At 39.2% G+C, this 16,586-nt stretch overlaps 1 protein-coding gene across 2 annotated transcripts in view; it reads right to left on the minus strand.

The window, feature by feature from the left end:
• Positions 1-16,586, minus strand: part of LOC139467974 (uncharacterized) — a 116,301-nt gene that overhangs the window by 42,723 nt on the left and 56,992 nt on the right. The gene's annotated exons all lie outside the window — the stretch shown is intronic.

The raw sequence follows: 16,586 nt of genomic DNA on the forward strand, positions 1-16,586 counted from the left end.
GTATAAACAATATGTTCATTCACGTAATACATGTCATACATTTTGACAAAATGTATTGACTCGGAGCATTATTGTTAATCACAGCGTATAGAATCGGCATGCAGTTGAACTCATCACCCATCCTATCATTGATAATCCCTCTTGAAGATCTATGAAATCAGAAGCTGCAACACTTTATCTTTTAATTGGCATGTCAGACTTCTATTTCATAACTCAGTTTTATTTGCACGGATCACGGAAGGGACATTGTCGCGTTGTCGCATTGTCGCATTGACGCCCTTACAAAAACAAGCAAAACGTGTCAAAATTAACAAAAGCGCGACAATTGGCCATTTGTCGCATTGTCGCGTGTTTGCATTGTCGCTCTTTGAATAATCCTTTTCTTTATTTTACAAAAGGGCGACGATGCCGTAACGCGACATTTTCAAGGTCAAAATATGTCTCGTTGTCGCATTGTCGCCCCATCACAAATGTGTATAAAAGGCGTAAAGTTTAGTTAATGCTACAGTTAGGAAGCGGTAACCAAGTTACATCTGTCGTAGAAGTTCAACCTGATACATGGAAGTCTTGAAATGAAAACACAAGTCCGTCCGCGAGTCCATAACGTTTTATTGTGAGCTCTTCTCTAAAAGTGCTTAGTGTTCGACTCCCAGTTCCAAACACGTAGTACCTCATCAACAATCCACATACCTCTAGTGCAGTGGTCTTCCAGAAGATCTTACTCTTGACCGCATTAGACAACTGACGAGTGCACGCCTGACCTGTGACCTCGTTGCAACCCTCATGAGGTGTTTGCCGAAGGGAGAGGGGTAGGAAATGTGTGCTCCAGCCCAGCGCGGAGCTCCCGACACACTGTATACTGAATGTTGTATACAGTATATTGCAGTTGATATACTGTATACTGCATGTGATACTTATTAGCGGAAATGTTACAACTTTCAAGATTCAAGATTCAATTTGCATTTATTTCATATACAACAGACCGCCGTAATATATCACTGGAATACTGAGAGCGGCGTTAAAACAATTTGTTTTCATAATGAGGCGCTGCAGTCATTTAAAATAGAACCGTAAACATATGTAGTACCAACTCACTCACTCTGTTTCGAATATGCAGCAGAAAATATATTATTAACCAGGTCTTTGGGAAGAGATATCAGATTTTTATAAGCAGTCACATAGGGATGATAAAGGACCCCTCGCTGATTAGGTTCTTGTTTACTTAAGAGCAGAGTTGGCCATGTTAGTTGATATAACCAAAATCCAGGAGCTCCGACGGGGGGCAATCTGGTCTTGTTAGTGTATGGTATGAGCTGTGGCGTTGACCCAAGAGAATAATGTAAAAAATGAGCTCGAGACCAACTCAAATCTATAACGATTGGGAAAGTCTAGATTTCCACAGCCCTAGCCTGAAATTAAGAATTGGTCTAGGCTCCATTTTAATTGTATTATGTTCATTTTGTAGACATGGATGGACCAACCAGGAGAGAAATTGATGGAATATTAATATCACATGTTACCACTGATCCAGTTAAATTCATCACACAATAATATATTAGTATTTGACATTACGGCATTTGATTATAAGGGCATGATCATGTAAATGTTCACTGTAGTAATGTACACACCAGTCAACTTTATTATAATTTTTATTATAGTGTAGCGCGGCATCAACGATTACTTTATGATATCCTCACTTGTCATCGATGTATTGACATCGAACAATGGACGACAATTCGAAATTCTTATAAATAGCTTCAATGGGGACAGCGCCGGTGTCAGTACAATTTTCCTAGTTAAACATATGTCTCTACAAAATATAATCTGAAGCAGACAAGAACAATATTTTTTTTATTAATGCTTACTTTCATGGATAGAATTGAGGCAATCTAGGCTTGCCAAATCGTTCTAGACTTGAGCTGGATTCCTTTTAAATTTATTCTCTATGGTCTGGGAGACGAACGGGCGTCAGTATCGCATGGAGAACTGGGACAGCCTGAATCAGTGTAATCGGATATGTTGTGGAGTTTCGGTTTGGGGCTGTTTGCTGAATAGAACAAGGGCTCACGAACAAGGGCACAATGTAGAGATTAAATCATTACCACCCCTCTTTATATCAGATATGTTATTGTGATTTGAAATCTCTTTTGGATAATTGCGAGTTATGTATACTCTGTATTCTTTCGTCATGGTAGCATATATATTTTCTATGTTGCTTTTTGAATTATCCACAAATAATGATAACTACAATGTAAACCTCTCTTTGGAGATATACAATAATACTACTGAAGGGCATATTTGAAAAATGGGACTTATCGACAAATATTTCTTTCTTAAATACTACCCGTTACAGGCATTCTGATCTTTATATTATACTTTGTACAGTTTAATAAATAATGGCAAATTGTGTATCTTTTTACATTTTGAATTAATTATAATTTCTGCAATAAAACCTTAGCATCAGATAGTGATATAAACGAATATGATCTATACTGTGATAAATGAATTATCAATTTCGTATTATGAATTAGATAAACAGAAATATGATAGTTAAACAAATTATTTTAATCTGTTCGTGTGAGTAGGTAACGAGAGATCTAGGCAACTCATTAACGTATCCATTTGTGAAAAATGAAATTATATTAAAAGTTTAGGGGGTTGAACATGTACATTGAATGACAGGGAAGAAAGCAACGCAATAATTAAATTATGAATCAAAATATGTTATAAATATAACAGAATATATAGAAATATAAGTTTAATTTCTCATTGTTGGAAGGTGTTTAATAATAGATTTTGTTTGTTTGTTGTTTAACGCCGCACTCAGCAATAAACCAGCTATATGACAGTGGTTCGTAAATAATCCAGTCTGGACCAGACAATCCAGTTATCATCACCAAGAGCACCGATCTACGCAATTGGGATACGATGACATGCATCAACCAAGTCAGCGAGCCTGACCACCCGATCGTGTTAGTCGCCTTCGAACAAGCATGGGTTGTTGAAGGTCTATTCTAACCCGGATCTTCACGGGTAATGTTTTTAATAATAAGGTACAATAAAATTCTGTATATGTCCATAATAAGTGTATATAAGTAAATGGATAATATATCCATACACGCCAATTAAATGGCTGCATATGGTTCTTTGATGAACTCTTTTACAAGTCCATATTTCAAGACATGTATTTGATATTCACAATAAATCCACAAAAGCTACACAATGGCGACAAAACGGTACCAGCATCACAGATACCAATAATACATTAGATCCATATAATTACTTTATTGCTAAACGTGGTATTAACCCGATTACTCACATAATTATTCCATTTTCTACAGTCATCTACGAACACTATCTTTAAAGAGGTATATCTATATCATCCAAATGTCCATACATATATGTCCACATATATATGTATAAAGCAAGTCGTCCTGCACACTTCCTTAATAGTAGTTTTTGTTTGATTGTTTGTTGTTAAACGCCGCACTCAACAATATACCAGTTTTATATGACGGCGGTTTGTAAATAATCCAGTCTGGACCAGACAATCCAGTTATTGACATCAAGAGCACCGATCTACGCAATTGGGATACGATGACATGCATCAACCAAGTCAGCGAGCCTGACCACCCGATTACGTTAGTCGCCTTAGTACAAGCATGGGTTGTTGAAGGCCTATTCTAACCCGGATCTTCACGGGTATTTTTTCAATAGTAAGGTACAATGAAATGCTGTATATGTCCAAAATAAGGGTGTATAAGTAAATGGATAATATATCCATACACGCCAATTAAATGGCTACATATGGTTCTTTGATGAACTCTTTTACAAGTCCATATTTCAAGACATGTATTTGATATTCATAATAACTCCACAATAGCTACACAATGGCGACAAAACGGTACCAGCATCACAGATATCTATATAATTACTTTTAAGTTAAATCATGTATCTAAATAGTAAATTAGAAGGATTAAAAATATACACTTCCGACATTTTTCGGGTTTTTTTTCGTTTGGAGAGAGGTGTAGTGACAGTAGTGACTGGTATCTGATGGGTGCAAACAGGTGTCGAGTGGCTGTCTCAGATGGCTCTAATTTCGTAGCTCTAAAGATCATGACGGCGATACAGACCGTGATGCAGTTTGTCTCACAGTCCCTGAACCAAATTATGTTCCCTTCCGCCCAGGCCTTACTGCAATGCTATAGCCCCAAATGAAACAAGCCTAGATGTTCAACGGGTTTAGGCTAAAATTTCCATATCACTTGGGCTCCTTTTAAATTTAAATATAGTTTCTCGTTTTAACCAAAATAATGTATTTTCAGAGACTAAGCGTTTGTCTAACCGTGAAGTACAACTATCCAAAAGATCCCATGCGTGTCTATATTTCTTCAGACAGCCTCTCCATGTTCCTATCTATATGTATCAAAAGACAAATGAATTAAATATTACAGCACTGGTGAATAGGTTATATGCGCATGTAAGCGTCGATCTACAATATCCTTTGTGCAAAATACATATATACTGATGAATTAACGTAGTAATACTACGCAAATATATGCCCAGATGTATACATAAGTTTCATCTCGTGATCTTTATTCGTGCTTTTAGCTCTTTTTCTACATTAGATTATGGGGTGTTAAATCACACCAGAAAGCCAGGTCAAAATTCTAGTCATAATTTCATGGTCCGTCCTGTATTTTGGAAACCAATATCGCAACATGGCTGAATATTGCTAAACGTGGTATTTACCCGATTACTCACATAATTATTCCATTTTCTTCGTGCACGTTCTACAATCATCTACGATCACTATCTATAAGGAGGTATATCTATATTCATCCAAATGTACATACATATATGTCCACATACATATGTATTAAGCAAGTCCCACATTCTTCCTTAAAAGATAAATGCTAAGCATTTCCTCTGTATGTATTTATATATGTAAAAATCGTTTTTATGACTTCAGTGATTTTTGCAAGGCTACTCTCATAAATGTCATGACGCATTTGAGGCCAGGGTTCTTCTATACTCGCATTAATTAGCTGACTTATTATTGCGTTAATTTCATGATTTACAGTATTCATGAAGAACATTTCACGTGAGACCGTGCGACTATTTTTTATATTTAGCTAGCTCAAACGATCTATTGGTTTGATTTATTGATATGGTATCCACAAAATAAGTAGGATCCGTTTTTTTTCCGTTTTTGTTGTTCATTGTGTAACGCCGCACGTAGCAATATTCCAGTTATATGACGGTTGTCTGTAAATAATCGAATCTGGACCAGACAATCCAGTGATTGATATCACGACCACCGATCCACGCAGTTGAGATACGATGACATGCATCAACCAAGTCAGCGAGCCTGACCACCCGATCCCTTTAGTCGCCTCTCACGACAAGCATAGTCGCCTATAACGGCAAGCATGGGTTGCTGTAAATCTATTCTTAACCGGATCTTCAAAGGTCAAGTGGGATTCAACTGATATGTTAAGATGAAATAAAACTGAATTATATGTGCTGTTTACATATCAAAGTTTGCCAAATTGTTACAAAATGTTTGGCCACAGCAAGGCTACGTATTCACAACTTATTGTGGTAGGCACAGTATAACTCATGAGTCCTCCTTGTGGGTCACCTGCTTGGTAATATGGGACGGGAAAACTGCAGGGGGTGAGGGCAGTTAAGTTGATGGTGCAGACAGATAACAGAGGCGAAAGCTGAAACTTGGTGAGATTTACAGAACAAAGGCAGTTATTTCTAGTTTCTTACTGACTCTCGAGGATACACTTAATAAAAATTCGTGTGTGCGACACGGCCACCAGTCACTAAATTTGGGTCACAATCTTTCTGTCTTCTTTCATTTGTCATCTGAAATACCATCCCTTCGTGTACTTGTGCTTCCTGCTCAAGTATCCAAACACATCCTGTTTACGTACACCTGCAAGATATATATTACGCCGAGGAGAATTTACAATTATACGTTGCTATGTCTAACTGCTGGCCTGGTACGCAATGTCATATTTCTTATCGCCAGGGATCACAGGTGTGATACCTGTCTCCCCCAAGGAGACGTCTGATTAAACTCTTTGCTTCGTCAATGCTTCGTCTAGCCCAAACCGGTAACTGGTACCACTAGCAACGATACAATGGCGTACAAAGACTTACAATGAGTCAAGCATCCGTCACTCGATTTCCATTTTGATTGATTGTTTGACTGATAGATTGATAGATTGATACAGAGTGAGTGAGTGAGTGAGTGAGTGAGTGAGTGAGTGAGTGAGTGAGTGAGTGAGTGAGTGAGTGAGTGAGTGAGTGAGTGAGTGCCTGTTTCACTGGTATGTCCGGATCTGGGTACGGGTCACCGGCTTAGCGTCACCGATCTAGATATATCTATGCAGGAATAGGTCATCCATGCGGTGTTCCCGCATCGCCGTCACCATCATTATCATCACCACCACCATCAGCATCGCCACCGGTATCGTTATCACAGGTATATACGGTACTCCACACAGAGATTAACGAAGGGCATCTATTTGATCAGGGGTTAGTTAAATATCTATAACAGCTGTGTGTCAGTACATCCAGTTTCTGTCAGTGCAGAAAAATACCAAGTCGGGCAGCTGTGAACACGGTTCTTCAGCATCGGACATCAGCTGTCCTTGACACGCACATTTCAGCGCATTTGAATGGATTTAACAACAAGTAAGGTCATCTTGAGCGGGACGGTTTTCGTAGGCAATAGATGGATTAGCATATGAACTATGATTCTCTTTAGGTAGAAAAAGATCCACGATGTTCGACCTGGTAGAAGTGTGTAATCAAACCGCACAGCATTGGTCTTTGATTGACTGTGGCGTCAAAACAAACTCATTCATGTACTTGATCTGAATGTTCATCTTAATTGTTATGGATAGTCACGGAGCCGTGATCCAGAGAACAGGGTGTCATTAGATAAAAATGAAGTAATAATAGGATTACCAGAAAAACGGGGTATAACACCCAAGCCAATAACCTCCCCTCAGGAACACCAGAGTAAGTCAGTACAAGATTGAAAACTGCCCCATAAGTATCTATGACAGGCTAGTCGGGTATTGCTACTTGTATATGTGAAAACAAAGTTTTTAAAATTAATAGCAAAACTGATGAAAGTCACCAATAAACGTGTATAAGTGTTATATCGGCACTGCAAAAATAATGAGTGTTGTCTTTAGTATTAACATTCAAATACGTGATATCTGTATTAGCGATATTGTCTACGTTCCACCGGTGAGTAAGCTTTAGGCTTACTATCTCGTAGTATAAATGTTGCAAGAAATTGTATTTCTGAAGACATCACGATACAGTTTTTTACGATGCATCACGTCTGCACCAGCGCTTGATAACAGCCTTGTGTTTGGGTGTTTCAGTAGTTTAAATTGCTGTTCTTGATGTTGTTGAATAAACTTTGATACTATGAACAATATAAGGTTATATGAGAGTATGACTTTAGAATGGTAACATGCGTTAATGTATATCTGATATAAATATATATATATAATAGGATGACATAAATAGAACAATGACTAGTACGTCCAGATTAGTGTATAGGCAACATTTAAAAGTAGATGAAAGAACACAATCGTCCGGAATACAGTGTATAATTCTGGTGCACTTCCATGTGACTCTTCAATTTAAATGGAGTTACTTGTTTCTTTAAAAACTATACAGTTTTAGAGACTAAGCATTAGTCTGAATAGATATCACCAGTTTGGAATTTGAAACTAATCTGTTTACAGTAACAGAACACTGTTTAAGTGTCATGTACAAATGAGAAAGTGGAATCCCGTCAATTAGGCGGACGAACCTTAAAAGTATTAATAAACATTAAAATAAGCAATATCTGGAAAATGTATATGCATATACTATTTGGCAATAAACACCAAGATCACCTTCTACAAAAATAAGTTTTAAAAGCAGGTTGATATTCTTTTGCGTATTTGACGAGTATATAACTTTCGAAAGTATAAATCCTTTTCCTATACTCAGACGTTCCTGAGCCTTGCGCTTTCCTAATTATTTTGACTAAAATTATTACCGTTATCATTGTATTTGTTAATGGGAAATACGCGCCGATCAAGTACGTGCCATAAATTAAAGCGACATTGTACGATTCCGAACTCATCACGAGACTGTGTTTATGAATCACTGTCAAATAGTGGTGACATATAGTGGAAACAATACGCGAAATCGCGCATGCACAGAACGGAAAATTTGGACAAGGCATTAAGCAATCCGCATGCGCAGAACGATTGATTTCAGTACTTCCGCTAAGGGCTTCGAGTACAGCGTCAAACTCGGGCCTGTAATCTAACACGCGAGAACTGACCAATGAAATCTGAGAAGTAGGAATACCGGTAGACGCTGTTGCTTGATTGACAATGCCAATCAAGAAAGGGAGGAGCTTGATGATATCGTTCTCTCCCAGTAAATTCCGATGTCGTATTTCTAATCAAACCAGACCTAATTAAGCGCATCTAAAAACTAATTAATCTACCAATCCAATATCCAATAAAAATACAAACACCCACCTCAACCGGCTCCCTTAGTTCCCTCCTCCACCCACCTCGGCATTTATTCCAAATTTAAAAATCTCAAAAATTCAATATAAGCACCCCCTAAAAGCCCCCTTTTGGGTTGCACACACCACTTTCACCCTTTTCGGAATACACTAAATGGTCTGGCCAGGCCTGTGTGCGAAATACGCTGCAGTCGGAAAGCGCACGCTAAATCTTCTATATCAGTCAGTAGTTGTCTCAGCACTACACAATCAGCAATCTAAAAAACAAAACAAAAATCCTCATCCTAACCGACTCCCTCAGTGGACTACAAGCCCTCAAAAATAAAAACACTAAAAACCACCCCAAACTAATAAATCAAATACTTAATAGCTCAAACAACTTAACTAGGGCAGGTAAACAAATAGAGTTCATTTGGACCCCCGCCTACGTAGGAATCTTTGGAAATGAAAAGGCAGATAAAGCAGCAAAATTATCCCTTTAACTCCGAGAAATAAGCTTAAACTTACCCAGCTCAAAATCAGAAATCAAAAGTCTCACTAAACAAAAAATCAACAAAAAAATGGCAAAATATATACCAAAACTTAAATAGCCAAATCAGGAAAGTACTCAAAAAAAAACTAAATAAACCAAAAATACTACACCCATCCAAAATAATCGACACAATAATTACTAAACTACAAACAGGCCGCACCAAACTAAATAATCATCGTAAAATAGCTAATCTACACAGAACAGGAAACTGCCCACATTCCAAACAACAAGAAACACCAGAACACGCACTCATACACTGCACACACTACCAAACACACCAAACAACACTACAGACCACCCTAAATCTTCAAACCGGACTTACACTAGAATCAATCCTAAATCCATAAAATAAATTAGAAAAATTCAAAGCCTTAGGTTTATACCTAATTAAAACAGGACTAATTAGTCGCATTTAAACCCCAAATAAAATAATAAAACCAAAACTACCTTATCTAACAACCACCCAACACACACAGCTCCCTTAGTTCGTCCCCCACCCACTCTTGGCATTCTTTCCAAATCTCAAAATTTCAAAATTACTATATAAACAACCCCTAAAGCCCCTAATTCATTGTCTTTTTATTGTTCAAATTACTGATAAAACATATTTTAACTTGTTCCTTCTAACCATATTTCCAAACAATTCCAAACCATTCCAAACCATTCCAAGTCATTCCAAACATTTCCAGTGTTGGAAATATGTTTGGAAATGTTGCCATTCCAATTTTGGATTTTTTGGAAAGATCGATCTTTCCAAGCTTTGGAAAGTTTGGAATGAGCGATCTTTCCAAAGCATTCCAACGTTCATTCCAAATTGGAATGGACGCTATTTGGTCTTGTGACAGGAATTCATGTTTATACCACAGGGCTGCCTATATGTACCACAGGGAGTGCATGTTTATACCACAGGGATACATGTTTATACCACAGGAATTCATGTTTATACCACAGGGCTGCCTATATGTATCACAGGGAGTGCATGTTTATACCATAGGAATTCATGTTTATACCACAGGGCTGCCTATATGTACCACAGGGAGTGTATGTTTATACCACAGGGATACATGTTTATACCACAGGGCTGCCTATATGCACCACAGGGAGTGCATGTTTATACCACAGGAATTCATGTTTATACCACAGGAATTCATGTTTATACCACAGGGCTGCCTATATGTACCACAGGGAGTGCATGTTTATACCACAGGAATTCATGTTTATACTACAGGGCTACCTATATGTACCACAGGGAGTGCATATTTATACCACAGGAATTCATGTTTATACTACAGGGCTGCCTATATATACCACAGGGAGTGCATGTTTATACCACAGGTATTCATGTTTATACCGCAGGGCTGCCTATATGTATCACAGGGAGTGCATGTTTATACCATAGGGATACATGTTTATACCACAGGCCTGCCTATATATACCACAGGGAGTGCATGTTTATACCACAGGAATTCATGTTTATACCACAGGGCTGCCTATATGTACCACAGGGAGTTCATGTTTATACCATAGGGATACATGTTTAAACCACAATGTCATATTTATATATAAACTTATTTATACAAATCATAGGGATGTATGGTCATAACACATAGATTCCCAATTGATACACTCTTTAAAAAAAGAAACGCACAGGTAGTGTGTAGTTAATTGAACCTGACTACACAAAAAATCCGGTATATAAATTGGATGTATGTTTTGTTAAATGTTGGTGGCTTGATATTCGACAAACGGTGCGTCAAAACGCAGCCGCTGTCGGTTTACAATGTTTTAAACGGCATTGTTTTCACACTTGTTCAAAAATGTCATGGAGGAAAACAGTAAAGCAAAATGCACGTGCAAGTTATGGCATTCGTAACTCGGGGTAGTGGCTATAAAAAGGCAAGCACAAGCCAATAATTTGTCATTCAATTGTCACCATTTTTCAAGTTCGAAAATACCTAGACTTAGCGCTGCCGATCGGAACATCGCCATAGGACGTATCCAAAGAGGGGAATCGCAGTCTTTTGTTTCACGCCACTTTAACGTCCACCACAGCACCATTTGCCGCCTTTGTGTACGATACACACAGTTCAATTCCACTTCAGACCGTCCGAGAACCGGTCGACCAAGAGTTACCACCCCTGCACAGTTCGCATCCTTGGTTTGAGGAGGATATCGGACCAGACTGTCAGGAACCATCTTCGTGAGGCTGGAATCTGTCTCAGAAGACAAGTTATCGTCCCTGTTTTGCAACAGACCCATCGACAGCGACGCTTGCGTTGGTGCCATACCTTACAGACTTGGGAGTTGAGAAACTGGAGACGAGTGTCGTTTAGCGACGAATCACGATTTCTTCTTCACCGGCGAGATGGAAGACAACGTGTTTATCGTCGTCGAAATGAGCATTTTGCCCCACATTGTATACGTGAATTCCACAATTTCGGTGGCGGTAGTGTCATGGTGTGGGGGGCCATATCCTACATCACGAGAACGGACTTGGTTGTGTTTCAGGGAAATTTAACAATAAATTGCTACATGAATCAAATTCTTCAACCTCACCTTCTTCAAGTCATTGACCGCCAGAGGTAGCTGTTTCACGGTAGACTACCTTCATAACGCCAACATCACCGATTTGCCCTGGCTGTCGAGATCAGATCTCAGATCTCAACCAAATCGAACACCTCTGGGATGAACTCGATCGACGTGTAAGTCAACGTCAGAACACGCCGCAGACACTCCCACAACTGGCCAACGCGTTACAAGCAGAATGGCGCAGAATTCCGGAGGACAGAATTCGTACACTTATCCAGTCAGTGCCGAGGAGATGCAGAGCCGTGATTGCTGCCCGGGGCTGTCACACGAGATACTGAGTTCAGCGCAACAGTTTTCAATGCCTTTGGACAACGACAACATGTGACGACTATCGAACTCTAACATTTCATATTTGTGTCTATGATGTTAAATTAAATAAATCGACTTTATTAGGTACAAAGCATTTACTAAAAATCTATCTGTGCGTTTCTTGAAGAGTGTTCATACCACCGGGATTCATGTTTATACCACAGGGAGTACATGTTTACAACACAGGGATGTATGTTTACATCACAGGGAGAACCTATTTATACCACAGGGAATACCTAATTATACCACATGGAGTACCTATTTAAGATATCGTGTCATCACTGTTATTTTACAGAAAGAGAAACAAATCTTCATACTTCAATCTTTTCTGTAGAGATCCACAAGCGAAGTTATTTATGTATCTGTATATTCAGTTGTCAACTATACCCCCAACGAAACTAGGGTTAATGGAGTGTAAAATGTTATGATCAGCTGAGAACTGCCAGAGTTTTTTTGGGACCAAACCCTTACGCCCCACGACCGAAACATTACTCTTTGCCCATGCAATTCTTCTGTTCACGTGGGTTTGTGGTCATTCTTGAATTTGACACTTCAGTGAAAGGTCTGAGCTTTTATTATTGTTGATTTTCATTATCCACACAAACACGTAAGCGCTCTACTCCAGTTTTTAATACAGTATTTGTAATCAGACTAGGAATGCGACGTCTACAACATAATGAACATCTTAGGGCCTTTGGCATGCTTCAAACTGGTAGAGATGTAGACCATATATTCAATGTGTCTGAGTCTGTGATTTGCAGAATTCTGCAGATACAAAATGTTATTGATCGGGCCCAGGCGGGGTCCCCAAGGTCATCAACACAGGTCCAAGATTGATTTATCAAAATTCCAGCCAAGTCAATCAAATTGCTAATCCCTTGCGCCGGGCCATCGGAATTATTGTTACTGACCAGATAATTTGTATGCTCAGCGACCACGTGTTGTAACACCGTTAACAAATCGACACATCCTACCCAGACTCCAATGGTGTTTAGAGCGTAGAAACTGTGGAAATCGCCGATGCTTTCGTGTAATGTTTTCAGATGAGACCACATTCTCTCTGGACTTTCTGGACAGGTGTGGACGTGTCTCGACGTCAAGGGGACGTCAACGAAAGGCAACATGGTTGGTCTACAATAATACACTATATCGCAAATGCCTATTACTTTATTCAGTAAATTTCTGAAACCTCGCAGAATCTCTGTGGAAATTTTGTTCAAATATCTGCGTCCATTGCCTTAGCTATGAAACTATATAAACTGGTCACTTGATACATAGATACAGCTGTAAATCCCGATTGCCAAGAAGTAATTATCCCATTATCTATGCAAACATTTGATACATGTATAAACAGACATTTCTAAAACGCCTTTGGCAAACAACTGGTCAGAGCGACGGGTTTATAATCAGTACACTGGGCCAGGTGCAGCAAGAGGAATGAGCAAGACTCCCTCAAATTGTCATTGGGAGATTAATTCGGACCATGCTACGCCGCTTAACCGAATGTTTGCGTTATCTCAAATATTCAATTTTTCACTCCACACCCCCGTCGTTTTCTTCGCTGAGTTTCGAAACGGGCACGGATGGCCCAGTTGTCTTTGACAACGCAATTCGCTGTGCAGAGTTGCTTCCCTTGGGCGCACCAGAAACCAATGATCGTGGGTTCGAAGCCACCATGCTTCTAGGTTTGGCAGTACATACCCGTGATCGTGGAATTTACTAAAGTGGTAAACATCTGAGACATGCATCACTTCGGGCTTTCCCTCACATTAAGCTGACACGTTGTGGTATAACCGGAATACTGTTTAAATCGGCGTTTAACCCAACTCTCGCACTCACTGTTAGTTTTGAATATCACCTACATTTTGCAGATTATTTAAACATGAAGCTATTTGTTAAAGATACGAGCGCGTCCTACGCCTGCCTGCATATCATTAAAAAAAGGACCTGGTAGTCAATGGGTTTTCGTCATATGTTTTACTCTCACTAAACACCTGACAAGCGACAATAAATGTTGAAATTGGATAATTTATGAGGCAACATATACTATTATTCCGAGACGAAGACAAATAGAGAAGATACCCTGGACCCACAAAACGTTTGACTCAGGATAACGAGGCAGTTGTATTTGCCCTAACGATTGCTATTATGGAATGAATTATTGTTAACACTTTTATCCTTGAGTACGTGATTTACATAATGTTGCATCACATGTCGGTCAATAACTGCAACCATGCACGCAGTGCACACAACCGACATAACAGAATATTATTGACGCATATATGATTAGATTTTGGCCATGACAGCTTGTCGTAGAAGCATGAAAGGCATGGCAACTGTCGTGCAGAAGAAAACATTCACCCATGTTTGGTGGTTGCTAAAATGAAACAAACAAGAACTGGTTATTTTGTGGTGATGTATTTGATACGGGTGTGTGATTATTTTCCTTGCAACATAGGATCAATGATCAACATCGTTGAAAGAGCAGTTCTATAGAAACTACACTTACGATGAGTTACGATCGATTTCTCATTGAATTAAGAAACGATATTTGTTTTCACATATAAATGCACAAAATCTGATAGGGTCGTTTCTAAACCTTGTCGTAACCAGTTAAACAATGATCCAGATATATCGCGGAGGCATGTTAATAATTGACAGTGATAACGAGTGTTCAACATTCGATAAAAGGAGATCACTACAGTAACGGTCATGATGCATGGTGATCGACAAACATTACAATGTAGATCATTATACCACTGCAGTGAAAGTCAGAACACAGGGTGATCGACAACTACGATGGCACTCATAAAACCAAAGTCATGACACCGGGTGTTCAACATTCACTTCAAGGAAATCACTACAATAACGGCCATGATACATGGTGTTCGGCAACAACTACAATGTAGATCATTATACAACTGCAGTGCAAGTCAGATCACAGGGTGATCAACAACTACAATGGCACACAAAATACCAGTGTCGTGACACCGGGTGTTCAACATTCACTTCAAGGAAATCACTACAGTTACGGCCATGATACATGGTGTTCGGCAACAACTACAATGTAGATCATGATACCACTGCAGTGAAAGTCAGAACACAGGGTGATCGACAACTACGATGACACTCATGATACCAAAGTCATGACACCGGGTGTTCAACATTCACTTCAAGGAAATTACAACAGTAACGGCCATGATACATGGTGATCGACAAAAACTACAATCTAGATCAGTATATAGTGCAAGTCAGAACACAGGGTGTTCGACAACTACGATGGCGCTCATAATACCAGTGTCATGACACTGGGTGTTCAACATTCACTTCAAGGAAATCACTACAGTTACGGTCATGATACAATCATGGTGTTCGGCAACAACGGCAATGTAGATCATGTTACCACTGCAGTGAAAGTCAGAACACAGGGTGATCGACAACTACAATGGCAAACAAAATACCAAAGTCATGACACCGGGTGTTCAACATTCACTTCAAGGAAATGACTACAGTAACGGCCATGATACATGGTGTTCGGCAACAACTACAATGTAGATCATTATACAACTGCAGTGCAAGTCAGAACACAGGGTGATCGACAACTACAATGGCACACAAAATACCAGTGTCATGACACTGGGTGTTCAACATTCACTTCAAGGAAATCACTACAGTTACGGTCATGATACAATCATGGTGATCGACAACTACAATGGCACTCATACTACCAAAGTCATGACACCGGGTGTTCAACATTCACTTCAAGGAAATCACTACAGTTACGGTCATGATACAATCATGGTGTTCGGCAACAACGACAATGTAGATCATGATACCACTGCAGTGCAAGTCAGAACACAGGGTGATCAACAACTACAATGGCACTCATAATACCAAAGTCATGACACCGGGTGTTCAACATTCACTTAAAGGAAATTACTACAGTAACGGTCATGATACATGGTGATCAACAAAAACTACAATTCAGATCATGATACCACTGCAGTGCAAGTCAGAACACAGGGTGATCAACAACTACAATGGCACTCATAATACCAAAGTCATGACACTGGGTGTTCAACATTCACTTCAAGGAAATTACTACAGTAACGGCCATGATACATGGTGATCGACAAAAACTACAATCTAGATCATTATATAGTGCAAGTCAGAACACAGGGTGTTCGACGACTACGATGGCACTCATAATACCAGTGTCATGACACTGGGTGTTCAACATTCACTTCAAGGAAATCACTACAGTAACGGTCATGATACAATCATGGTGTTCGGCAACAACTACAATGTAGATCATTATACCACTGCAGTGAAAGTCAGAACACAGGGTGATCGACAACTACGATGACACTCATAATACCAAAGTCATGACACCGGATGTTCAACATTCACTTCAAGGAAATCACTACAGTAACGGCCATGATACATGGTGTTCGGCAACAGCTACAATGTAGATCATGATACCACTGCAGTGCAAGTCACACAATTACTACATTGACAGTCATTTCATTGGGTGGTCCACAATTACTATATAGACAACCATTATAGGTGGTCCATAATAACTACCTT

The sequence above is a fragment of the Haliotis cracherodii genome, unplaced genomic scaffold (assembly GCF_022045235.1).
Source record: "Haliotis cracherodii isolate W230 unplaced genomic scaffold, xgHalCrac1.p SCAF_2, whole genome shotgun sequence".
Taxonomy (NCBI): domain Eukaryota; kingdom Metazoa; phylum Mollusca; class Gastropoda; order Lepetellida; family Haliotidae; genus Haliotis; species Haliotis cracherodii.